This window comes from Schistocerca gregaria, chromosome 3 (assembly GCF_023897955.1).
Source record: "Schistocerca gregaria isolate iqSchGreg1 chromosome 3, iqSchGreg1.2, whole genome shotgun sequence".
NCBI lineage: Eukaryota > Metazoa > Arthropoda > Insecta > Orthoptera > Acrididae > Schistocerca > Schistocerca gregaria.
In genome coordinates this window covers 87,448,542-87,476,541 of record NC_064922.1, presented here as the reverse complement: position 1 = coordinate 87,476,541, position 28,000 = coordinate 87,448,542, and positions in this window count along the sequence as shown.

Sequence of the window (28,000 nt, the reverse complement as noted above, 5' to 3'; positions counted from 1 at the left end):
AAAAAAAAATGGTATTGTTAGAGGAAGGTGTCCCATTACAAGGTCCTCTCGCCAGAGCAGAAGCCGTGCGTCAGAGGACAGTGGCCTATGCCAAAACGAGTATAGAGAACCTGATCTCGCGACGGTCGCGAAGTGGTTCTGCTAGACGCAGCTCATTATCTGTCACTTCCAGCCACTTCCCTTCAACGCTTGACTTTGTACCGCAACAGCGAGGTGATAGTATGCAGGCGGATGGCACAAAGAAGTAACTGGCACTCACGACAGGGCTCCTCAGCTGCTACATCTGCCCTTTCTTTCCCCAAAACAGCCACGTGCCCTGGTACACATCACAACCATACCTCCTTCACCAGCCGTTGTAGTGTGAGGAGGGCTTCCTGAAGGTTCTGGACTACTTTATCTACTTTGTACAAGGCACACAGGCCAAGGTGTCCGTGCAGCGCACCCCCGTTGGAGGTTTCTAGTCCTCCATCGGGCATGCGCGTGCATGTTGTCCTTAGCGTAAGTTAAAGTTAGATTAAGTAGTGTGTGGGCTTAGAGAGCGATGACCTCACCGGTTTGGTCCCACAAGACCTTATCACACATTTACAGTTTTTTTCAGGCCAAGGTCTTTCCCACATAACGTGTTAAGGTGACGCTCCAGTAACTACTGGAACTTCCGCTGTCCTTTCCTGGTTTGCGCAGAGGTTTCAGAATTATCTCTCTCCACGAGTATAAAATTGAAACGGTCGAGAAGGATTTCCTTTCACGCTGCTGACAAATGTCGAAGCATACAGTATCGGATTAGGTCGTGATTGGGTACAGTGTCACGAGTCTCAGACAATGCCAGTTCTAGCTCCAACGTTGAGAAATTTGAGTTGAAAGACTCAGAATTGTGGGACCTGAAGTCAAGCTTGCCCTTCTCTGAAGATACACAGCAGTGCTAAAACCCTGGACCGTGGCTGTTATTCGCTGCAGTTGGTGCAAAATTCTTTACCATCGTCTAAGTGATTCACCTGAGTGGGGTCTGGAGACACCACTATTTCAACACTGCTGCTATTAGTAAACGACAGTGTCCAAGACAGCATGGCTGTTGGGGAGTAGTTAAACGATGGAAGAATTTTACTCGTACATCTGTCTCAGATTGCTAAACGTCATTCATCTCTTCACCAAGGTACAGGTTGCCTACTAAGATAACCTGAGGTCTTTGGGATGATGAATCACTCATGTAATGTGGTCCACCTATTCCTGGACTCTAGCACGATGTTCAGACACAGCGACTGGCTGAACAGTCTACGGTTAGCCCTGCTGACGATCCACTTTATTGGCTTCGGTTCAAGTAAACCTTATGCAGTAGGTGAATTGGATGTTGGAAGTGGTCAATGGAAAGAAGGCTGTCAATGACGTTTCACTGAGTGGAGCCCGCAAAGGCTGGAGAGCAGAAAGATATGTCGGTGGCTGAGAAAGATCCAGTAGCAGCACAGGAATGAGTGGGAGTACCTGTGTTAAGGACGCACAACTCTTGAGCTGCCATGACGCTCTCCAAAACCCCACCATGAGGGCAAGTAGAGGTCGAGTCCCACAAGGCATGATGCGCATTGAGGTCCCCCTGTACGAGAAATGGTAGCGTGAGTAGTTCCATAAGATCTGTACGATCTTCAGAGTCTATTGTGGAAAAAAAGAAAAAAGAAAACAGACAGTGATCCTCGATCATGCTTGAATTTCCACTGCATCGGCTTGCAGGTTAGTAGCCAGGGAAGAGAAGAGGAATGGTACATATTATCAACAAACAAAGCGACCGCCCCCCTCCCCTTTGGTTCTTTCTCCAGTCAGGTCATCCTTGCGACAGGGTCTACAGTCCCATAGTACAGGGGCATCAACGGTTTAAAATGCGTTTCTTGCCATCACAGGCACAGGGGGTGATCCTGTAGCAAGACTTTCAGTTCCTCCACATGTCTCCTAAAACTGTTTAAGTTCCACTGGACAGTTGAAGCCATTTATCACGATTTTTGTACCTTCGCCCTGTCTTTCCACCTAGGAGGGAAGGCTGCCATGTGTGGAGGCTCCGCCGAGATGATTGCCCCAGTCGGACATCAGTGTCCGTAAGCTCTTAAGAAGAATCGAGAGACATGTCAGAAAGGATGACTTCGATATGTTTCGAAAATTTCTTTTCCGGCTCTGTCAGTGGTTGACGCTTTTCCTTGGTTTTTTTGCTCTGTGTGGGCTTCTGAGCCACAAGCATGGCGACGATGGACCAGGATGAAACTTTACAGGGCAGAGAGCTTCATAACAGCTGTAACTGCATCCTCGTCTGATGTTCTGGCGGAAGACACAGATTTCGAAACCAATTAGGCAGAACAAATGCACTGACAGACACTGTACGGTTAAGAACATCGGGGGCGGCAGGGTCATATAGAGCCTTGGCCTTACCATAAGAGATATGCTCAGTTGATTTGAACTCCTATACCTTCCTTTCTTCAAGAAGGGCACTGCTGTCCCTACTCCAGACATGGAGTCCGCAGAGCAGATTACACACTTGGCAGGAGATGAACAACGAACTCCTTCATCGGCGGTCTTACTACCTTTGAAACAAGTGTTTCCCTTACATCCGACAGTAGTCTGCCCAAAGCGCTGGCACTTAAAACGGTGAATTGGGTTGGGGGAATAAGGTTCCACGCTTAGGTGACGGAAACTTCCTTCATGTGCTCTGGAAGTTTCACACTGTTGAAAGTAAATATAAAGAAGTCTAGTTTCAGTAGATGGATTTTTCACATCGACTATGACTTCAGGTGTCCACTCGCTTCTCACTTATTCTCTGGGAATATCAGCTAGACACCTGCAAGTTGCAACAATTTTTCTGTATTTCAAGGGCTTGTGCAGTTCTGCTTCAATAACGTACTCACAGAGGCATCTAGCTTTCTGAAGGGAATTTTGCTAGTAGTGTCGCACTAAGCAGGGCTCGATGACTTTCAAGAGCCTCGGATTGCTTCTATACCATTTTATATATTGAAGGGCGAAACTTTCTCAAAACTGCCCTCTTTCCGCTTGACTATTAAAACTCATTCTAGCCGGTAGCTGTGTTCTGTTGCTGTAAATAGCCACATTCAGAATAAGTACTGAATGAGGAGGACTGTCTACACGAGCGATCATGTTTGTTCGGGTGTTGGTACAAACCAGCGACCCACCGTTTCCGTTAGGGGGAGAAAGACAAACTTTCGACACACGTCCCAATAGCAGTTTGCGAAATAAAAGGTCACCTAGAAAGGCCCTACGTGCCTAAGTGGGCCTTATACAACTGAGGCGCGGTAGGTTTCAGAGAGGTTGCCCGCTACCGACTGTTCCACGTAACAGCCATGCATCTCCATCTCCTCAGGGCGCAGCACATCTCGAGGTTTTTTTTTAAAGAGGTTTCTACCGTCCTTGTGAGTCTGGCAGTAAGGCCAAGATAGCCGTTCCCTGTGACACACAACGTTCCACTCCACGCCCAGAGCTTACCGTGGCAGAGGAGAGGGCTGGCGGCGCTCACCAGTCTTCAGCTCAGGAACCACGTAGTCGCCAAGCCTGCACCCAGAAGGAAGCTGCTGAGCCCCATAGGCTGTCGCGAATGCAGTCACTAGTACAGAAATAGTAAACTGAAAACATCGGACTTTACTGCGGCATTTTTATTGCAAGAACAGAGATAAAGTTTTTTCCTTTGATTTTTAGGGGGTCGTCAGCAAGAAGAAGATTCACATTGGGTTAAAATTGTTGTACAGCTAGTTGCAAGCCTCTAAGTGTTCTCGTTCTCAAATACTGAATAAGTAAAACATGGAAATTCGCGCGTAGTGTGCTACATGCTTGTTTGCCCACAACCCCCACTCCTCTCGTAGGTAAATGGTTTTTACCCACACAGCGATGGTTTCCTAACAGTGAGTTAATTGTGTACCAAGTTTGGTTAAAACCCACCTAGTGGTCTAGAAGGAGATGCGGGACATACATTCATACATACATGGGTACACTGATTTTTTTAAATATGTGTGGATTAAGCCTATTCGTGAATTACTCGTATTTCGTTTTGTGTTGGCAACTCTGTATCACATTAGCAGACGTTCTATTCTTCCTGCCGCGGCGTTTCACTAATTTACAATATTTCAAACTTCACTCTATTCATTCTGTAAACCACCTACTCTATTGATAGACCTAACAATGAATGTTGCAATACGTAGAACGCCAGTTTTGTTTATTACTGACGACAGCACTCTCCTGAACAGTCCCCGCCCAGAAATCAGAATAATGTTGTGTGGGAAGGGTTATTGTACCCACAGAACATGTTACAAACGAGAATGCCTTCATCATGACACAATACACTTGAACTTCATGTTCTTCAAAATATGTCTGTTTCAGTTCCACCTTGCTTTCGGCCGTTCTCAGTAGGAACATAGAAAGGTCCAATTGGCTAACGATACGAGGCCAAATCAGTGAATCATCTACATATACATTTATACTCCGCAAGCCACCCGACGGTGTGTGGTGGAGGACACTTAATGTGCCACTGCATTACCTCCCTTTCCTGTTCCAGTCGCGTATGGTTCAAGGGGAGAACAACTGCCGGAAAGACTCCGTGCGCGCTCGAATCTCTCTCATTTTACATTAGTGATCTCCTCGGGAAGTATAAGCAGGGGGAAGCAATATATTCGATGTCTCGTCCAGAAACGCACCCTCTAGAAACCTGGACAGCAAGCTACACCGCGATGCAGAGCGCCTCTGTTGCAGAGTCTACCACTTGAGTTTGCTAAACATCTCCGTAACGCTATCATGCTTACCAAATAACCCTGTGACAAAACGCTCCGCTCTTCTTTGGATCTTCTCTATCTCCTCTGCCAACCCGACATGTTACGGATCCCACACTGATGACCAATACTCAAGTATAGGTCGAACGAGTGTTTTGTAAGCCACCTCCTTTGTCGATGGACTACATTTTCTAAGGACTCTCCCAATGAATCTCAACCTGGAACCCGCCTAACCAACAATTAATTTTATATGATCATTCCACTTCAAATCGTTCCATCGCATACACCCAGATATTTTGCAGAAGTAACTGCTACCAGAGTTTGTTCCGCTATCATATAATCACACAATAAAGGATCCTTCTTTCTATGTATTCGCAATACATTACATTTGTCTATGTTAAGGGTCAGTTGCCACTCCCTGCACCAAGTGCCTATCCGCTGCAGTTCTTCCTGCATTTTTCTAATGCTGCAGCTTCTCTGTATACTACAGCATCATCCGCGAAAATCCGCATGGAACTTCCGACAATATCTACTAGGTCATTTATATATATATATATATATATATATATATATATATATATATATATATATATATATATATATATATTGTGAAAGGCAATGGTCCCGTAACACTCCCTTGTGGCACGCCAGAGGTTACTTTAACATCTGTAGACGTCTCTCCATTGAGAACAACATGCTGTGTTCTGTTTGCTAAAATCTCTTCAATCGAGCCACGCAGCTGGTCTGATATCCCGTAGGCTCTTACTTTGTTTATCATGCGACAGGTGCTCTCGGATACACACGATCGAACAGCGGAGGAGTGGTACTCAAGCGTCAACTTTAGGTTACAATATCTCGGGATGTAATTAACATTTTACAATGCAACAAACGGCACTGATTACGTATTTGTTTATATGTTCAGATGTGCTAACAAAACTAAGGTGATTCCATTTAAAAAAAAGTAGGTTTGTGTTAAAATACATACTTCCGTGCATTTTTGTATGGTTTGTATTAAGTAATTACACTAGCCCCTCTCCTCACGTTCGGTCTGTGCAATCGGTTCGTCAGTATTTGATGTGGTTTACGAAATATATCCAGCGGTAACATTAGGTGACTCACCCTGCATATATACAATGAAAATCTCCGTTGTTTTGGACAAATCTTTACAATGAGCTCGAATAATATTTTTGGTTATTAATCTTGTAGATCACGATCTACAAAGCAGTTACATAACCTGTCGTCCTGTACGGATCAGAAACCTAGAATTTGACATGAAAGATAAAAAGAAAACTTATGACATTTCAGAATGCTGTTCTGAGACAGAGTTTACCAGTGTAGGTTTGAGACGACTGGAGGAGCAAGTAAACTGCGAATTGTAGGAGTTGTACGAATCACTAGGCGTTGTGGCTGTGATCACAGAGAGGAGACTGAAGTGGTGTGGGCGCGTAATGCGTCGAGGTCAGATCACCAGGCAGTTGGTGGAAGAAGAAATCAGAGGCAACAGACGAGGAGAGGACCACAGCTGAGACGGATTGAGGGGGTCAGCGAGGACGTGAGTACGACAGGTCCAGCTGGGAAAGGATACACGCACCGCAGGTGACGGAAGAGGCTGACTGTGATCAGATTGGCCAAACAAGTAAGCCAGTAGTATTATTCTCACGTCAAATGTCTTCAGCTTGAAAACAGAGTTCATATTTTTTGCATTTGTTCCCCGGAAAAGAATGGTATAGCTAACATGTGACGAGAGAAACAGAATGTAACTGAAAGACACTAACTCTTACACACTGATCACAGAACTCTAAGGGCATAACATGCTGGTGATATTCCGTTTGCAAGTACACTACTGAACATTAAAATTGCTACACCGTGAAGATCACGTGCTACAGACGCGAAATTTAACCGACAGAAAGAAGATGCTGTGATATGCAAATGATAAGCTTTTCAGAGCATTCACACAACGTTGGCGCCGGTGGCGACACCTACAACATGCTGACATGAGGTAAGTTTCCAACCGATTTATGAGGAAAGATTCAAACCGATTTCTCATACATAAACAGCAGTTGACCGGTGTTGCCTGGTGAAACGTTGTTGTGATGCCTCGTGTAAGGAGGAGAAATGCGTACCATCACGTTTCCCACTTAGATAAAGGTCGGATTGTAGCCTATTGCGATTGTAGTTTATCGTATCGTGACATTGCTGCTCGCGTTGGTCGAGATCCAATGACTGTTAGCAGAATATGGAATCGGTGGGTTCAGGGGGGTAATACGAAACGCCGTGCTGGATCCCAACGGCCTCATATCACTAGCAGTCGAGATGACAGGCATATTATCTGCATGGCTATAGCGGATCATGCAGCCACGTCTCGATCCCTGAGTCAACTGATGGGGACGTTTGCAAGACAACAACCATCTGCACGAACAGTTCGATATCGTTTGCAGCAGCATCGACTATCAGCTCGGAGACCATAGCTGCGGTTACCTTTCACGCTGTATCACAGACAGGAGCGCCTGCAATGGTGTACTCAACGACGAACCTGGGTGCACGAATGGCAAAAAGTCATTTTTTTGATTCGAGCTTCTGTTTACAGCATCATGATGGTCAGATCCGTGTTTGGTGACATCGCGGTTAACGCACATTGGAAGCGTGTATTCGTCATCGTCATACTGACCTATCACCCGGCGTGATGGTGTGGGGTGCCATTGGTTACACGTCTCGGTCACCTCTTGTTCGCATTGATTACACTTTGAACAGTGGACGTTACATTTCATATGTTACCACCCGTGGCTCTACCCTTCATTCGATCCCTGTGAAACCCTACATTTCAGCAGGATAATGGACGACCGCATGTTGCAGGTCCTGTATGGGCCTTTCTAGATAGAAAAAATGTTCGATTGGTGCCCTGGCCAGCACATTATCCACATCTCTTACCAATTTAAAACGGGTGGTCAATGGTGGCCGAGCAACTGGCTCGTCTCAATACGCCAGTCACTACTCTTGATGAACTGTGGTATCGTGTTGAAACTGCATGGACAGCTGTACCTGTACGAGCCATCCAAGCTCTGTTTGAGTCAATGCCCAGGAGTATCAAGGCCCTTATTATGTCCAGAGGTGGCTGTTCTGGGTACTGATTTCTAAGGATCTATGCACCCAAATTTCGGGAAAATGTGATCACATGTCAGTTCTCATGTACTATATTTGTCCAATGAATACCCGTTTATCTTCATTTCTTCTTGGTTTAGCAATTATAATGGCCAGTAGTGTATCTTTATATGTTCGCACCACTTCCACTGTGAAACAATACTCATTACTACAAAATTTGCATTTATTACGCTGTCTATAGAGGTGCAACATCCACTTAATGTAAATATGACAGTTTTTCTCTTCTTGGCATTCTTCTTGTTTATGTTTAGTGTTACTTCATAAAAACTTCGTAAATGATTTTTTTAGGTCAGATTGAGTAAAGAAAATCAAGACGAAGGCTTATATTATCCGCAATGGAAAAATTGATCAGCGAAATGACCTACATTACTTAGGAAGGAATTAAAAAGCGACGATCGTTACATCCAAGAGCCATTACCTCTGGTGGTTACCATGATAACTTCTTCCAACTTCCACTGCTGCCGATCAAGATGAATGTGATCGCTATGTGGGAAAGTTCTGTTATGTAAGATGTTTCAAAATTAGTGTTATGTACTTATAGGACACGTATAGGGTGATACCAGATAGGAAAGTACCTTGCTAGCGGAATGAACGCATAAACGATGATGCGACAGTAAACCAGTCTGATAGAGACAGTATTAATTACGACGTTTGTAAACATGTAATGAATGTGTTGACCGTGTCCACTGATAACGAACACATTTAACGTGACTCGTCTTCTCTTGCAAAATTACTCTCTGTTGTTGTCCTTTTCAGTCCAGAGACTGGTTTGATGCAGCTCTCCATGCTACTCTATAATGTGCAAGCTTCTTCATCTCCTACTACCTACTACAACCTACATCCTTCTGAATCTGTTTAGTGTCTTCATCTCTTGGTCTCCCTCTACGATTTTTACCCAGCAATATACCTCTGTGTAAAGCACAAAGCCCCACCGTATCCTAATGTCTGCCAGTGGACTCGAATGATCATCTAAGTGAACCCATCACGCTCAATAAACGAACCAGTGAGCTGCTCTTCGTTGCATCATCTCTGTCCTCTCTACTAAGTATACACGGTAAGCCTCACACACTGAGAGAACTACCCACGAGTCGTTCGAATTGGCAGTTTGTGAGCTACCGCTTCGGAGGGTGAATTTCATCCCCTCAGGATCCTTGAACTCAATGCACTCTCTAAGATAAAGGAAAAGACGCACCACGAAGGAATTATATGATGGGATGGAAATAAACAAATAAGTTGTGCATGTACAGACAAAGAAATGAATCAGTTTTGGAAAAGTAGATGATTTATTGAAGAGGAAGAGATTTGCAAATTGAGCAAGTCAACAACGCGTTGATCCACTTCTGGCCCATATACGAGCAGATATTCGGCTTGGTATTCATTATGAGCTGTTGGATGTCTTCCTGAGGTATATGGTGCCAAACTGATCAATTGCCCCGTTAGATCGTCAAAATTCCGAGATGGTTGTAGGGTCTTGCCCGTAATATATGTCTCAGTTGGAGAGATCTGGCGACCTTGTTCGCCAAGGTAGGGTTTAGCAAGCACCAAGGCAAGCAGCAGAAAGTCTCGTCGTGTGAGGGCTGGCATTATCTTGCTGACACGCAAATGGAGCGTAGAATATCGCCAACGTACACTTATGCTATAAGGAGGCCGCGTATGACAACCAAAGGGGTCCTGCTATGGAAAGAAATGAGACCCCATGCCATCACTACTTGTCCGCCCGAGTGGTGGGTGACAGGTTGGTATCCCACTGCTGCCTGGGGCGTTCCTAGACAGGTGTTTACTGGGTCATCGGCGCTGAGTTCAAAGCGGGACTCAACAATAGGACAATTCTACTCAAGTCAACGAGACTCCGGGCCGCATACGTGTACGTAGACGCCCTGGACAGTGGTGTAATACCAGCTTGGCTGCCGTCTGCTGTATAGTCCGACAACCAGAAGTGATGGTCGGAGGTACAATGGCTTTGTACAACTACACGGACTACTTAAGCGCATCTCCCTCCTCAAACCAAGTTCCCATTCACACCTCAGCCCACTTAGTATAACTCCCAAACTCGAGCAGAACTGCAGAGTTTAAGTGTAATACCAAGCAGACTAATCTGTGAATGTAAATTTTGGTTGAGGAGGGAGCTTTATTAGAGTAATCCATGCAGCTGTGCATAACTATTGTACCAGGATTTAGCACATCTGCTTAGTGAGGAGGAGACCTGGGTTCGAACCCAACCTTTGTACAAATTTTCATTCATCACTTCAGGGCAGCTAATCGTATCAAAACAGCACAGTTCGTTGTTCTTATCTCACTGCCTTGTCATGTCATATCAAGTGAAAACTCTCTAAATAAGAACTTACAAGCTATGTACAGGGTGGTTTTCCTAAAAGGGGACAAACTGCATGGAACTATCCCTGATATCATAAGGAGCAAAAATGTGCCCCAAGAGAGGTACACCAACTTCAAGGTGGAAATGAAATGCCTATAGCAGGACTCCTCTGGTTGTCATCCACGGCACACTTTCAGCATAGCCGTACGTCAATGATATTTATGCCACCATGAGTTGCCCTTCATGGCAAGCCATCTTGGTCGTACTTAACAGCAAGATAATGTTCTCCCGCTCACGGCGCGAGTTTCTATCGTTTGTGTTCTCTATCGCCAAACACTATCTTGGACAGCTAATTCTTCGGATCTCTTCCCCGCTGAGAACATTCGGGGCTTTTTGAGCAAGGCTCTCCAATCACCTCTGATTTTGACGATCTAACGCCACAGTTGGACAGAAATTGGCACGGTAACACTCAGTATGGCATCCAAAAACTCTGTCATTCAGTGCCAAGGCGAATAACTGCTTGCATAAGAGCCAGATGTGGGCCAACGCGCTACTGACTTGCTCAATTTGTTAAGCTCTTTCTCTTGAATACATCGTCATTTATTTCTGAAACTGTAATCATTTGTTTGTTTGTAAATGTGCATCACACTTACCGATTCCCGTCCCATTCGGATAATTCCTTCGTAGTGCGTCGGTTTTATTTTATTTTGTCTTTCTTTTTTTGCGTCTGGGTGTGCATACCCGACGTCGACATTTTCTACGTGTGGCTCTACGAAGCAGCCATCATCTTCTTAAGGAATGTTTCTGCCCGTAAAATACGAAATAGAGAAGGAACGCAATAATCAGTCAGAAATATTAAGGATTACATTAAGTAAAACGTAACAATTTTCAGAAACCATTTATTTCAAAGATTCGCAGTGGAGCATCAAAGCTAAAAGTATCCCTTCACCCTATCGAAACAATTCCAAAAAACAAAAAAAAAACCAACAATATATGAACTGGATGTACATGGGAGAACAAAACTATAGCATCAGTAACACAACACATTTCCATGCGAAATGACGTGTAAGAAAACCATTGGGATTCAAAACAGCTTGCAGCCCTTCCGAAATCGGTAAATATAGGGCATGTATGGTTTTCACCGGAATCTTATACCATTTGTTCTGCAAAATAGTGTAATGTCCAGGTATTGGTGATGGAACTGGATAGCGACCACGCGAAATTAGACCTCAAATGCTCAATACTTTGATATCTGATGACTTTAGTGGCCAGTGCAGAGGCAAAAAATTCGTCCTCCGGGTCACAAAACCGCTCTTGCAGGATGTGGCGTGAATAGGGGCGCTGCCGCCCTGAACTCATCACCGCTATTGGGGAAAACACATTGCGTCGTGGGGTGCACATGGCCAGTCAAAATGCCAACGTAATCCTTGGTAGCAAAACGACCTTGCAGAGCAACAGTATGGCCCTTGGAGTTACTTATTTATTTATTTATTTAGCGTATATGGTTTTCAAGTACAAATGGTTTCATGTTTAAATACGTACAGACATATAATGATAAAATCAACATACATTATAACACATAAATGATGTCTCGTCTTATGGAGATTCAATTAAGGATAAAGTAGGCATACGCAGGTTCTTACAATAGGGTATCTTGTCATAGGTAAGATAAAATTATGATATAGAAATTGTTGCTATAAGGTCATTCAGGACTCACATATATGGAATGTATAGAGTCTCTTTAAAGTTCTATGTCTAGGTTTTCCATCCACTCGACGGCTGCAGGGGAGGCTGCATAAAGTTCTCGAATGGTTACTTTAAACGCACGTTTAGGGCATTCCTGAATGATGTGCTGGATCGTTTGCTCTGGATGTCCACAATCACACTGTGGTGAATCTCGTATGCCCCATCTACAGAGCATCTCGCCACTTCTGCCATGACCAGTTCTGAGTCTATTGAGTATAACCCAAGTTCTTCTTGGCAGGTCTGTACCAGGTAGGTTTGCGCCAGGTGATATTTCATTGCAGTTCTTGGGTAGTCCGGTCCGTGACCATTCATTTTTCTATGAATCCATAGCATCGTAAGACGTAGCCATACGGTTTTGCGCTGTTCTCCGTGGTGGTCTTCTAGATCTTAGTCGGGAAAGATTTGGGGCAACGTCCTGATGGATTCGAAGGTTGGTATTGGAGGAGATTTTACGCCATTCATTAACTACGGGGGTTTGCCGCCTAAGATGTGGTGGAGCTATACTGCAGAGAACAGGAAGCCAGGGTAGTGGGGTGGCTTTCATGGTCTCAGTTATGGTTCTCATGGTATTGTTTAGTTGAGTATCCACTAGACGTGTGGCTGCTGTTAAGCCAAACAGGGCTGCAATATTCCGCAACAGAGTACACCAGCGCTACGGAAGAAATCTTCAGACTATGTACATCAGCTGCCCAGCTAGTATTGGCGAGCTTTTGAATAATATTATTTCTTGTACGTATCTTAGCAGAGGTATCTATTAGGTATGGCTTGAATATAAGCGATATATCCAATTTAATACCAAGATATTTTGGGTTTGAGTTATGTTTTAACTTTCTACCAGCAAAGGTAACGTCAAAGGATCGGGTTGCGTGTTGGTTGTTTAAATGAAACACTGTAACTTCTGACTTTATTGGGTTAGGCATTAATCTCGAAGATCTGAAATATTTACCCATTACTCCGAGGTCTTGGTTAAGGTGAAACGTCCCCTTAGAAAAATTATATACACGACTGTGCTTAAACTGACACACAATATTTTTAGCGCAACGCAATCTGACTTTCAATAATCCCTACAAAAGAATGGCCCTGACTAACATTAACCTATACCTTTCACAAATCACTTACCTCACAAAAAATATTCGTTACTCGAACTACTGCAATACAGCGAGCACCACTACTGCCAGCTAAATAAAAGATTCTAACTACGGAAGGCACTAACTACTGATAGGTATAGTTAGCAAATGAAAGATTTTAATAGAGAACAAACAGTGTATTTACCTTAATAGTCAAAATATATATGATAGTTCATGACATCCAGTCTTACAAATTACAAAACTCCGCCATCTCTCTCCCCACGTCCACCACTGCTGGCGGCTCACCTCCAACTGCGTAACGCTACGCGCTGTTAGCATCCAGCTGCCGCTGCCCAACACTACAATGGCAGACAACAATGCAAACTAAACACAGACTGCGCACAGCACAGCCAGTGATTTTTCATACCGAGAGCTAAGCGGCGTTACCAATAAGAAAACCTAAACATCCTACTTGCATAGCCCCCATGCTCCCCACAAAAAAAATTACAAATTGTTTTGGGCCGTGGCCAATACAGATTTGAAAATGTTTTCATAATTACAATAACAACGAAATGAAATGCGCACACTTATTGATACAATGTTGGTCAAAAGCTAAAATTTTCTCACAGTCCATATAGACAGTCCTTATCATTCATCACAGTAAAATAGTAGTGTTTTTCTCAAAGACTGAGCAATAGAAGAAAAAGCACACGGAAGTAGTGGATTTCCATGCAGTCTTGAAAAGTAGTGTTGCCCTTCCAACGGAAAGACAGTGCTGACTCTTGACATGCAGACAGGTAATGGGCCACAACAGAGCAAACCCACAGCAGAGTCAGTCGAAGTTTTAAAGAATATTGGTAGGTAGGTCGTCACAGAGTAGACCCATTGTAGTCCTGGTAGAGATTACAGTATTGGTGGGCCACCAGAGGTGCAGACCCACAGCAGTCCTTGTAGAAATAATGGTATTGGTGGGTCATCAAAGGTGTAGACCAACTGTAGTCCTTGTAGAGATGGCCAGCATCCATCTGTTTGACTGTGCAGGCGCATAATCACCATTGAAGAGTCTTGCAGATAATATAGCAAGTCCATATCCACCATTTGTGCACTCAAAAAAATTGTTTTTGAAATCTCCTTAGAACCAGCAATGCTGTTAATCAGTCCCTTGCTGAATTATCAACACACTTGCAAACACTATCAGTCCCTACTTCTCACATATTGTGCATATACTATGACCAACAGAAACGTGTGCAGTGAAATGTAATTTACAAGTTACTTAATTTGATGAACTGATGTCAATTACAATTTTATAACATGAGAATACAATAACAAATCCACAAAATATATCATTAAAGAACATAATAGTACAGATAACATTTGCAGTAATACAGGCTTTACAAAAGAATCGAAATAACAAATACATCAGTGTTACAAAAATTTCGACATAAGTACATACATAAAACATCAGAATAACTTTTGAAACATCAACTTCACACATGATCATTAGAACAAAACAGAATAAATAATGTGTAAACATCTTTACAAAGTAAATAGCATGTTATTAATGCAAATTATATTTGAGGATAACAGTATTCCTCATCATAGTGAATGTAGCTTAGTATTAGAAGAGAAAAAATTCTATGAAACAGCGCACAGAGACAGGAAGAAAACAAATACACAAGGGTACACAAACACATAGTGGGATAACACAAAAGGAAAGGACAGGGTTTGTTTTACTGCAGTACTTTGCAAACAAAACTTTCTTTACTTCTCGGAGATCTCCCTTTGTTCTTCATTATTTCCAAAAAGTCCTATCTATACCTGCTTTATGTACTTTTCTCGTATAACCTCTCAGTGCATTTCTTGAAATTCATCACAACTCATTCTCTTATATAGGCTACCCCCTCTTAAGCTAACTTAAATCTACTGAGCTCAGATGCTTAACTAAGGGACGACGCAATGCAGCAGCACAAAACAAATTAACACAAACAGCAATGACCCAAAAAAATGAAAATTGGTAAAGCAATTGCAATATTACAACTAATATAAGGCGCTGTGCAACAAACAAGAGAAACAAATCCGTAGTAAAACTGGCTTAACAGAGTAATGCAAAGCGAAATTCAGCAGCACTATGCCTGGCACACAGTAGAAGCAAATGCAACAGCTTATAACTAAACATGACAAAGCTCAAGCAGAAAAAAATATTAAGACAACAATGCAGAAAAGGGAGATGTCGATTCACATCTTAATGTCTATATAATTAAAGTGCACCACAACTTATTCTATTAAATAAATTACCAAGTACTTGAAAAGAAAATTATGTATGCAGTTCCTGTTACTAGTCCCTTCTTATTGTTCTTTCCCTTCCAAGTGCTCCTTTTTTTTTTTTTTTTTTTTTTTGAAGAATGTGGATCATAAAATTATTATTTAACAGATCTGTTGACAGAAAGTTTTCACATTAGCAAATGCATTTAATTTTATTTTATAAAACCAATGCTGTAACACAGCTGGAAAACAGATATCAAATGAAATAAGCAATTATGCAAAGCAAAGAATAAAAACATCATTCAATAGCTATGTGGCATTTCATAAGTCAGTAGAAGTTCTCTCAACTCTCGTAGAAAGACACTTGTTAATCAGGTGTGCAGATGTAAGAATGTTTCCAAGTAATGAGCATGTCGTATTTGCGACGCTTTCAACAAAGAAATGTCAATAGCGAGGATAATGGCTTCTCTCTTTTTTTTAATTTTTTTTTACCTGTGCCTCTGAAAGACACACACTAATGGCTTGTTTCCTGGTGGCTGTCGCCCAGCTGGGTGCCCACGACGCATTACGCGCAGGTGGTCTCAAACCAGAGTCCCTAACCACTACTCATTATTCCTTACCTAATTGCACATATACATATTCGTCCACACTTCTTCAATATTTCATCATAACAAATACGTAGCATAATCAAATTCCTCATATAGCATCAGATTATTGATCATAAACATGCCACAACAGCATAATACACATCGTCATCGTAATAATATCATAACACCTCAGTCAAATTCTCAAAATCGTCGTAGCTTCTTACAATAATTTCAAAACCTAAAAAAATTCTCTGCTCATGCCAAAAGTGTCATCTACCTCAAACGTACTTTAAAAATCATGATCCCATACCAAATATGTCATTCAAAGCTCTCATAGTATCACAATGGTTCCGAAAAAAATATGAAAAGTTCACAAAGTACTGAAAAAATACAATGTCGTAAGTGTGAAGTTATCCACCTGCATAATTGCGTAAATATGTGTCACTGACCTAGTAAAAATATGTTTGTTTCTTTGTTTAATAATCAGATAGCTGTGTAATTCTGTGTTAGAGAAATATGGTACCGATGTGTAAAATTGTATAAGCAAATACCATATTAGCTATGGCTCCTTGTGCTTGCCAAACACATGGTACACAAAGTAGGCGTGTAACCCCTGAGGATTAACGTAATTATATCGTCAGGTGTTACAGATTACAGCAATGGAATGAAATGTATCACGAAAACTTTCTTTGTAATTCAAATATGTTGAAAAATAAATAGTTTAATGAGTGTCCTGTAGCGCTAAATGTGCGTCTTGCTGTAAGACAATCTCTGTGGAAGTGTCGTAGTTATTGTCCTCTGAAAGCTAAGTTCTGCAGAAGTCAATGTACTTACCTCATGATAAACGAAATTGAAACGCTTTGCGTGTAGATATCTTAGTTATTACGCTTATTGCCATGATGAAGTAAGTACTGTACTGTACGTATTTTTGTGCTACAGAAAAGGCTGTCTCATTGTAGCTATACCACAAACGTTACTACTAAATCATGTTTTACTTTCCAGAAAAATTCAGAAAAACTGTGCAGATATAAAACAGATAAACTGCAAAAGCAACATTGTAAATTCTCACTCATTAGTAGCGTCGTGATAAAATCGTGTAACTGTCACATAAACTGACCACTGTATCATCTGGTATCTCACAGAAAGTACTTTATATCCAGAATGTATTTTCAAGTAAACCAAAATGTTGCATTAAAATCTCATTATCAGTACTGGTAAATGTTCTAAGTATGTCAGCCTTATAGTCGTTACGTAATCGTGCAACTAACAAGCAAGAATGTACAAATAACAACACTGTGTCGTCTGTTCACTGTAACAATGCATTCGTAATTTTTGTTTAAAAATGTTCCCTAGGTTCTAGACTGGATGTTTAACTTCAAAACATTGTTGCATGTTAACAGTTTCTCAGTGTGACAAAGCATACTAGAAATGTGAAGTGAAATGTTTTATGGCAAAGACAAAGTTAAAAAGCAGATGATATTTCAATAAACGGTTTTACATGTGAAATGTGGTGTAAACCTTTACTCTTCCTATTACTCAGAGTTTGAACTTGAATGCAATTATCATGCGGTATACGTCGGTAAAGAATACTGGAATTTTTCTCAAGGTTAGCGTTTATGTTATTTTTCTCTGAGCCAGCCGACGCACGTGGCTGCCTGCGGTGCGAGTCATTGTCTGTCTCTTTTTGGCGCGCGCCGTTACTGGGATTAGGAGACCTAACTTCTACAAATTCACCTTGCCGAGAGTGCCCTGTCCTGTAGGAATCCCGCCAGTTATGATGCAATTCAGGTCTGTCGTTTTGTCGGTAGATTCCATAGTTTCTTTCTTGTCGGCCACGTGGTGGAGAATTACTTCCTGAATCGTAATTGCGCGCTGGACCGTTGCGTCTGAAGTTATTCTGTCTCCCGTGATAATAATAATAGTTCTGGTTGCCATATTGTCTGTTTCTATGATTGTCTCTGTCATGTTCATTACTACGCTAATACGATCTTTCTCTGTAACTATTATTCTGCCAGTGGTTGTCATATGGGTGGTGTCTGTTTTGGTCACGATTTGTGTTGTGAGAATAGCCTTGTCGTGTCCAGTTATTATTTCTTTCATCGCGGAATTGCGACGGATGTGACCTGTAATTGTTGTGTTCCTGTTTTCGCGTTCCGCGATTGTCAGTGTCAATTTCTAATTCTTGTAAGAGTCCTTGAAAAGCTTCAATGTTGTCTTTGCAACGTCCTGCCAAAATAATATGTCGTAAATGTTCAGGCAATTTCATTAAGCAAATGTGGATGAGTTCTGTGGGACTGTATGGGTTTGACAGGTACTGATTCTTGTGCAACATGTCTTCAAAATATTTCACAAGACTGGAAAATTCAGACTTTTCGAAATGTTTCATCATTATGATGCTATGTTTTACTAGGTCTTGTGTGGCTTGGGACCAATATGCTGAGAGGAAGGCATGGTAAAATTCTCCTTCACTGTGGCAATCGTGAATGACCGATCGCATTCTTACAGCTGGTTCATTCTCTAAAGAGCCACACATAAATTCTAATCTGTGCTCTAGTGACCAGTTGGGAGGAAAACAATGAGAGAATTGATGGAGCCACGCTTGTGGATGAATGTCGTTGCCAGAATTCTTAAATGTTTTGAATTTACGTGTAGTAATGAACAGCTTATAGTCAAAATCATCGTGTCGGCGGGTCGCATATCGGTCATTGTTACGTCGATTCGGCGGTTCCATCTCAAAATTCGGTGTACTTTGCCAATTACTTTCATGATTTCCGAAATGCCCTGTGTTATTCTTTTGTGGTTGTTCTGTATTGCTATGTCCCTCTTCCCATACTGGGGCGCGAGTGTCCTCTGAAATATGTAATTCTTGTATTACTTGAGCCAACTGATCTTCTACTTCCCGCATTTCTCTTTTGTGCTGTGTGTTGATTTGATTTTGATTCTGTTTGAATTTCCTAATTTGTTCATACTCTTCAGTGTCAGTGAAGGCTACAGGTTTTGTGTCATTCAGATCATCATCTACCTTCGTAGATAGGTTAGTGAACTGATCTGAAAGTTCGGCTACTTTATCCGACAGTGAAATTATTTCCTCTGTGTGTGTTTCTGAACTAATTTTCAGAGTATCTACTGTGTCCTTTAAGTTCGCTTGAGTTGTTGCAAGTTGCGTAACCGAATCGGTAGATGCAACTGAGTCAATTTCAGCTTGCAAGGTTTCATGATTTTCATGAACAATAGTTTGCAGTTCTTTTATGGCTGCTTCGTGATTCTGTAATGCATTTTCATGCCGCGAAAAAGTAGGTTGGAAATGCTCACAAATTTGTGTTTTTACGTCATTAGAGACTTTTTGACATTTCGATTCAATGTTATGTAACTCATTAGTTAAATCTTCACGTGTTTGTTCAAGCGTGGTGTCTAACTTTTGAAGCTTTTGTTCCATTGTGTCTAACTTTTGAAGCTTTTGCTGTGTTTGTCTCTGATTTTGTACCATTGTGTCTTACTTTTGAAGATTTTGTTCCATTGTGTCTAACTTTTGAAGCTTTTGTCCCATTTGTTGCATTAATTGTAATAACAATGCACTGGTGTCTGAAACATGTTCCTTAGTGCTATTTGGCAATGCATTTGAACCGGCAATATTCGCAGTTTGAAAAACAGAAAGTGTGTCTTGACTTATTTGAGAAAACGGTGAGGACGCTAAATCTGAATCTACAGTATTTGCAAGATTGTGTCCTGTCATTTCGGAATCCTGAGGCGAGATGTTGCCAACTGATCGATCGATAATGCTTCCCTGTTCACTAATTGTTTCACTGCCTACACCATTATTTGCAACTCGCACCATTTTCCTATGCGCTATTACCAAATTACTACTTTGAACATTAGTGAATTCATTACATGGTGACGTTAACACACTGCTTTCGTCTTCACTGTCATTTCTCAGTTTACTTTGGAGCCTAGTGTTACGTTTTTCACACGCCATTATTGTCACAATTTTTCATACGACAACACAGAAAAACACAATTTGAAGAACAAAAATAAGAGAACACATTAACATAGCACTGAAAATAATATCTAGTTAATTGCAAGCGCAGCTGCGAAATACTTGGTGCAAATCTACATGCATGCCACAACTGTTGTACTGTACAACAATGAAAGACTACAACTACAAAGGAAATTCTCTCTATGATTACGCGCTAGCAATAAACAAAAGCTACACTAATTACACAAACTACAAGAAAACTGAGAAGATTCCAGTGAGGTATCCTCGGCTAAGGGTCGACATATGAAACGTCCCCTTAGAAAAATTATTACACGACTGTGCTTAAACTGACACACAATGTTTTTAGTGCAACGCAATCTGACTTTCAATAATCCCTACAAAAGAATGGCCCTGACTAACATTAACCTATACCTTTCACAAATCACTTATCTCACAAAAAATCTTCGTTACTCGAACTACTGCAATACAGCGAGCACCACTACTGCCAGCTAAATAAAAGATTCTAACTACGGAAGGCCCTAACTACTGATAGGTATAGTTAGCAAATGAAAGATTTTAATAGAGAACAAACAGTGTATTTACCTTAATAGTCAAAATATAAATGATAGTTCATGACATCCAGTCTTACAAATTACAAAACTCCGCCATCTCTCTCCCCACGTCCACCACTGCTGGCGGCTCACCTCCAACTGCGCAACGCTACGCGCTGTTAGCATCCAGCTGCCGCTGCCCAACACTACAATGGCAGACAACAATGCAAACTAAACACAGACTGCGCACAGCACAGCCAGTGATTTTTCATACCGAGCGCTAAGCGGCGTTACCAATAGGAAAACCTAAACATCCTACTTGCAAAGGGAGTTTCACAGCCAGGTCCATGTCATCTGTGTAACAAAACTTCCGCACATTTATTGTTGGTATGTCGCTTATGTACACATTGAAAAGTAATGGTGCCAATACAGAACCTTGTGGTAAGTCGTTGTTTGAAACAATGATTGGACTCTTCTTTCCTTCTAGATGAACTTCAAGGGTTCTATTGCTTAGCATATCACTTAGTAATTTGTACAAGGTCTGGCAAGGGATAATCTCAAGTATCTTGCTAAGAAGACCATGCCTCCACACATTATCGTATGCAGCGGGTTAAATCTACAAATGAACAGCTGTTTGAAGTTTCCGTTCATAACCGTTCTCGATACGTGTTGTTAAAGCCAGTACTTGGTCGCAACAGTTACGTTGTGGTCGAAAACCAGCCTGTTCGATGGGGATTCTTTCATTCAAAGTCGTCCCAATACGATTATACAAGAGTCTCTCAAAGAGTTTGAAGCAGGTGCTCAGGAGAGAGACTGGTCTAAAATGTTCAGGCGTGTCTGGTGTTTTCTCAGGTTTTAATATTGGTAATACTTTAAATCTTTTGAATATCTTAGGCACTCGGCCTTCTTCAAGGATGTTATTATAGAAGTTCACGAGCCAGTTGATAACATCTTTCCCACTATACTTAATAAATTCTGGTCCAGCTGCCTTCCTAGTTTTGATGTCCGAGATAGCCGTTTTTAGTTCTTCCACTGTGAAAGGTGCTGCAGGATGTGATCTTTCAGTAGCTTGTCTCCACCGTGTTTTAATTAGTTTGGAGTGCCACGACGTGACTGACTGCCCACACACAGCCTCATCGAACCCCTCCCGTGCTACACTCATGGAAGCAAACTCGATCAGAAGTTGGAAAATGTGTGAGACAAGCCTCATTCGACCAAATGACGTTCTTCCGTTACTCCATGGTCCACATTTTATGGCTTCGCGCACCACTCTTTCATGGTACTTGCCTTTGCATTTCCGATGAGTAGGTTGGCATTTCAGTTCGCCCTGTAGCTCCCTGATTCTGGAGGGCCCTTCGCGTTGTTTTGGTGTTGATGAGGTTTTTGCGATTGGGAAATTTAGTTTTGCAGTGACTTTTACCAATGTCTCCTCTTATTTTTCGTCTGTTCTCTTCAATGACCGTCTTTCACGATCTCTCAACACACACTCTCGACCGCGTTCTGACTTAATGGATGATGTTTTTTCGGTATAAATCGTTACATGCTGCTTCTTGAAACATCAATACTTCGACTACCTTTGTTACGGAACAGCCACCATAACAGTACCACCAGTTTTCCCTTGTAGAAATTCACTCAGCTGTGACGCGATGCACTCACAACTGCACAGAACACGGCTGACAGTCGCCATCTACTGAGGACGTTCCAAGGATGCCGTTCGCGGCCAAACACAAAATCGCAACCTGCTCGCTTGACTAGCATCTGCAGTTACGTTCAGGCATGCATTTCTCGCAGCGGTTCCAAATTTTGCCGAATTGCTGTATGTATAATACGACGTAACTAACAAATTGCAAACATGTGTTGAAACAAGAAGAAAAAGTTTTTTACTGGAAACCTTACGCAAGGTATAAAAAATCAAGAGTTCATGAGCCAGCTGTAAATATCCAGTCACGACACTAGCTTCCTTATCCACTCCATTGCGTCTCTTCCTTTGTGTTTTCTTTATTGTCACTTCCAGTTCTCCATGTAACGAGAGGTTCACACGAGTGTTCTTCTAGGTAGCCCGTTTCTGCAAGACGTCTGACAAAGGCAGTGCTCGAGCTGCCATTAAAACGCAACGCACCACTGCATGCGGAACTTTTTCACGACTACCGTTATTCGCTTTCGCTTTACTTTCCTCAGGTTACTGCAACGCCGTAAAACACAGCCGCCGCCTACCTGAATCAATATCTCCTTATAGCTGACAATCTAGCACAGCTGCACGAAAACTCCACGAAGGGAAAACGAGCTTGCTTTTTTATTGGCGCCTTCTACGCCCCAGCTAAGTGGAATTCTTTCTATATTATCGATGTTCAGCGACGCGCCAATAAATTTCTTCTGCGCAGTTACTGAAAACATCAAAGCCGTCTCTCCCATCAGTTGGGCTCACCGGAGTTTTTAACAAATGTTTTCAGTAATAGGATCGTTGTTTCATGGACATGCTTCTACACTGTGTGTGACGGTAATTCTATATACTTTCTCTGTCTCGTACTTTAATTAATGCTGCCTACGTTGTATTATGTATGTAAAACACTTAACAAGTACAGTGGGTGTAAGGCGCTTCAGTCATGGACTGTGCGGTTGGTCCTGGTGGAGGTTCGAGTCCTCCCTCGGGCATAGGTGTGAATGTTTGTCCTCAGGATAATTTACGTTAAGTAGTGTGTAAGCTTAGGGACTAGCAGTTAAGTCCCACAAGATCTCACATAAATTTTTTTTCATGTTCATTGCATCTCACAATTCATGTTACACAGTTCTATAAGTTATAGGGAACTTAGTAGATCGTATTTTACGTAGGAGCCCATATCCCGAAACGGTTCGTTCCCATGTAGCAATGAAAGCAAGATGTACACATTTCCCTCCTGTTTATTGTGATATTACAACAGCACTTCGATATGAGGACCATCAAGTTTGGTGAATACAGTGTATCTGCCAGTAATTTCGCTTGAACTCCGACCAACTTGTCTGGTCTATGGTTAATCACTTCTGCGGCACCCATTATCCGTGCAACAAGATCTTCCTCCTACTGGGCACTGAGTCTCGAAAAGGAAACTGTTGATGTGCCGCACAGTAAAAAGTCGAAAAGTGTCAAATCTGTGGATCCTGGTGGCCAAGCATATGGTCCACCTTGAACGATCCACCTGTCTTTGTAGACAAAGTGGATGATTTCGCACCGAACTGCAAAATGTATTACCTCGCCATCATCCAGACAGAAACTGACATGTGGTAAAAATCCTCCGGGAGCATGGCGTGTACCTTCTGAGAGTAGTGGAGTTGTTGTTCATGCAGAACACGTCACACAAACGTGTAAGACGTTGTAAGTAGGCTGTTTAGATTTTCATATTGGTAACGCCACATAGTGCTCTGTATGAAAAATCACCAGCTGTGCTGTGCGCAGTCTGTGGCTAGTTTGCATTGTTGTCTGCCATTGTAGTGCTGGGCAGCGGCAGCTGGATGTGAACAGCGCGTAGCGTTGCGCAGTTGGAGGTGAGCCGCCAGCAGTGGTGGATATGGGGAGAGAGATGGCGGAGTTTTGAAATTTGTAAGACTGGATGTCATGAACTGATATATATATTATGACTCTTAAGGTAAATACATTGTTTGTTTTGTATTAAAATCTTTCATTCGCTAACTATGCCTATCAGTAGTTAGTGCCTTCTGTAGTTTTAATCTTTTATTTAGCTGGCAGTAGTGGTGCTCGCTGTATTGCAGTAGTTTGAGTAAAGAAGATTTTTGTGAGGTAAGTGATTTGTGAAACGTTAATGTTGGTCAGGGCCATTTTCTTGTAGGGATAATTGCGTTGCGCTAAAAATATTGTGTGTCAGTTTAAGCACAGTCGTGTATAATTGTTGTAAGGGGACATTTCATATGTCGATCCTTAGCCGAGGATACCTCACTGGAATCTTCTGATTTTTTTCTTTTAGTTTGTGTAATTAGTGTAGCTTCTGTTTATTGCTAGCGCGTAATCATAGAGAGAATTTCCTTTGTAGTTGCAGTTTTTCATTGCTCTACAGTAAAACAGTTGTGGCATGCATGTAGTTTTGCACCAAGTATTTCGCAGCTGCGCTTGCAATTAACTAGATATCATTTTCAGTGCTATGTTAATGTGTTCTCTTATTTTTGCTCTTCAAATTGTGGTTTTCTGTGTTATCGTGTGAAATATTGTGACAATAATGGTGTGTGAAAAACATAACACTAGGCTAAAAAGTAAACTGAGAAATAATAGTGACGACGAGCATAATTTACCATCACCACTGTGTAATGAATTAACAGACATTTTAAGTAGTAATTTGGTAACTATGATTAGGGAAATGGAGCGGGCGTCAAATAATGGTGTAGACAGTGAAACAGGTAGTGAACAGGGAAGCATTATCGATCGATCGGTCAGCAACAGCTCGTCTCAGGAATCGGGAATGACAGGACACAATCTTGCAAATACTGCAGATTCAGGTTTTGGGTCCTCACCGTTTTCTAAAATAACTCAAGACACATTTTCTTCTTGTCAAAATGTGAATGTTGCCGGTGAAACTTCACTGCCGAAAAGCACTGAGGAACATGTTTCAGACACCAGTGCACTGTTATTACAGTTAATGCAACAAATGGGACAAAGGCTACAAAAGTTAGACACAACGCTTGAACAAAATCAGAAACAAATCGGACAAAATCTTCAAAAGTTAGACACAATGGAACAAAATCTTCAAAAGTTAGACACAATGGAACAAAATCAGAGACAAACACAGCAAAAGTTAGACGCAATGGAACAAAAGCTTGAACAAACACGTGAAGATTCAACTACTGAATTACATAAAATCGAATCAAAATGTCAAAAAGTCTGTAATGACGTAAAAACACAAATTTGTGAGCATTTTCAACCTATTTTTTCGCGGCATCAAAATGCATTACAGAATCACGAAGCAGCCATAAAAGAACTGCAAACTATTGTACATGAAAATCATGAGACCTTGCAAGCTAAAATTGACTCAGTTGCATCTACCTATTCGGTTACGCAACTTGCAAAAACTCAAGAAAACTTAAAGGATACAGTAGATACTCTGAAAATTGGTTCAAAAAGACTCATGGAGGAAATTAGTTCATTATCAGAGGAAGTAGTTGAACTTTCGGATCAGCTAAATAATTTATCTACGAAGGTAGATGATAATCTGAATGACACAAAACCGGTAGTCTTTAATGACACAGAAGAGTTCGAACAAATTAGGAAATTCAAACAAAATCAGAACCAAATTAATACGCAACGCCAAAGAGAAATCCGGGAAGTACAGGTCAGCCGACACAGGTAATACAAGAATTACGTATTTTAGAGGACACTCGCACTCCAATACGGGAAGAGGGACATAAAAATACGGAACTGCCACAAAATAATAACACAGGGCACTTCGGAGATTATGAAAGAAATTGGCAAGGTACACCGAATTTTGAGATGGAACCGCCGAAACGACGTAACAATGGCCGACATGCGACTCGCCGACACGATGGTTTTGACTATAAGCTGTTCATTACTACACGCAAATTCAAAACATTTAAAAATTCTGTCAACGACATTCATCCACAAGCGTGGCTTTATCAATTCTCTCATTGTTTTCCCCCCCAACTGGTCATTAGAGCACAGATTAGAATTTATGTGTGGCTACTTAGAGAACTCAGAACTCATCCGCATTTGCTTAATCAACTTGCCTGAACATTTATGACATATTATTTTGGCGGGACGTTGCAAAGACGACATTGAAGCTTTTCAGGGACTGTTACAAGAATTGGAAATTAATACTGTCTATCGCGAACGCGACAACAGGAGCACAACAATTACATGTCACATCCGTCACAATTCCGCGATGACAGAAATAATAACTGGACACGACAAGGCTATTCTTACAACACAAATCGTGACAAAAATAGACACCACCCGTTTGACAACCGTTGACAGAGTGGTAATAATTAGGGAGAAAGATCGCATTGCCATAGTAATGAATGTGACAGAGACAACCATAAAAAGGGACAATATGGGAACCAAAACAATTATTATCAAGGGAGACAGAATAACTTCAGACAGAACTGCCCTCGGCGCAGTTATGACTCAGGGAGAAGTTCTCCACCACGTGACTGACAAGAAATTAATTACAGAAATTAGCGACATGACGACCGACGATATAATCATAACGACAGAATTGAATTTCATCACAACTGGCGAGTTTCAAACAGGGCAGAGCCTTCTCGTCAAGGTGATTTTGTAGAAGTTATGTCTCCTAATACTAATAACGACGCTCGCCTTCAAAGAGACACACAATGACTCGCACCGCAGGCAGCCACGTGCGCCGGCTGGCTCAGAGAAAAATAACATAGACGTTAACCTTGAGAAAAATTTTAGCACTCCTTACCGAAGAATACAACATGATAACTGCTTTGAGGTTGAAACTCTGCGCACTAAAAAGGGTAAAAGATTGCACCACATTTCACATGTAAAACCGTTTAATGAGAGATAATCTGTTTTTTAATTTAGTCTTTGATATGAAATTTTTCACTTCATTTTGCTAGTACTCTTTGTCACACTTAGAAACTGTTAACATGCAACTATGTTCTAAAGCTAACTATCCAGTCAAGAACCTATGGTTCATATTTAGAGAGTAATTACAAATGCATTGTTATAGTGAACAGAGGAACAGTGTTATTGTGTGTGTACATTCTTGCTTGTTAGTTGCACGATGACGTAACGACTATAAGGCTTACATACCTAGAACATATACTGGTACCGCTAATGAGATTTTAATGCAACATTTTGGTTTACTTGAAAAGACATTCTTTATTTGAAGTACTTTCTGTGAGATTAAAGATGACTTAGTATTTGGTTTGTTTGACAGCTACACAATTATATGGCGACGCTAGTAATGTGTGACACAATTTACATTGTTGCTTTTGCGTTGTATCTGTTTCATATCTGCACAGTATTCTGAATTCTTCTGAAAAGTAAAACATGTTTTAGTAGTAACTTTTGTGGTATAGCTATAATGAGACAGCCTTTTCTGTAGCACAACAATACGTTATAGTAAATTACTTACTTCATCACAGCAATAAGCGTAGTAACTACGATATCTACATGCAAAGCATTTCACTTTTGTTTATCATGAGGTAACTACATTGACTTCTACAGAGCTTAGCTTTCGGAGGACGATAACTACGACACTTCCACAGAGATTATCTTACAACAAGACGCACAGTTTAGCGCTACAGTACACGTATTTGAGTGATTAATTTTGTACTTAAAACATTTACTTTTAAAGATATTTGAAGTACAATGATACAAAGGTTTTCCGTGATACATTTCATTCCATTGCTGTAATCTGTAACACCTGAGGGTATAATTACATTAATCCTCAGGGGGGTACACGCTTACTTTGTGTACCATGTGTATGGCAAGCACAAGGAGCCCTAGCAAATATGGTATTTGCTTATACAACTTTACACATCGGTACCATATTTCTCTAACGCATTAATTACACAGCTATCTGATCATTTAACTGGGAGAGACAAACATTCATTTTACTACATCAGTGA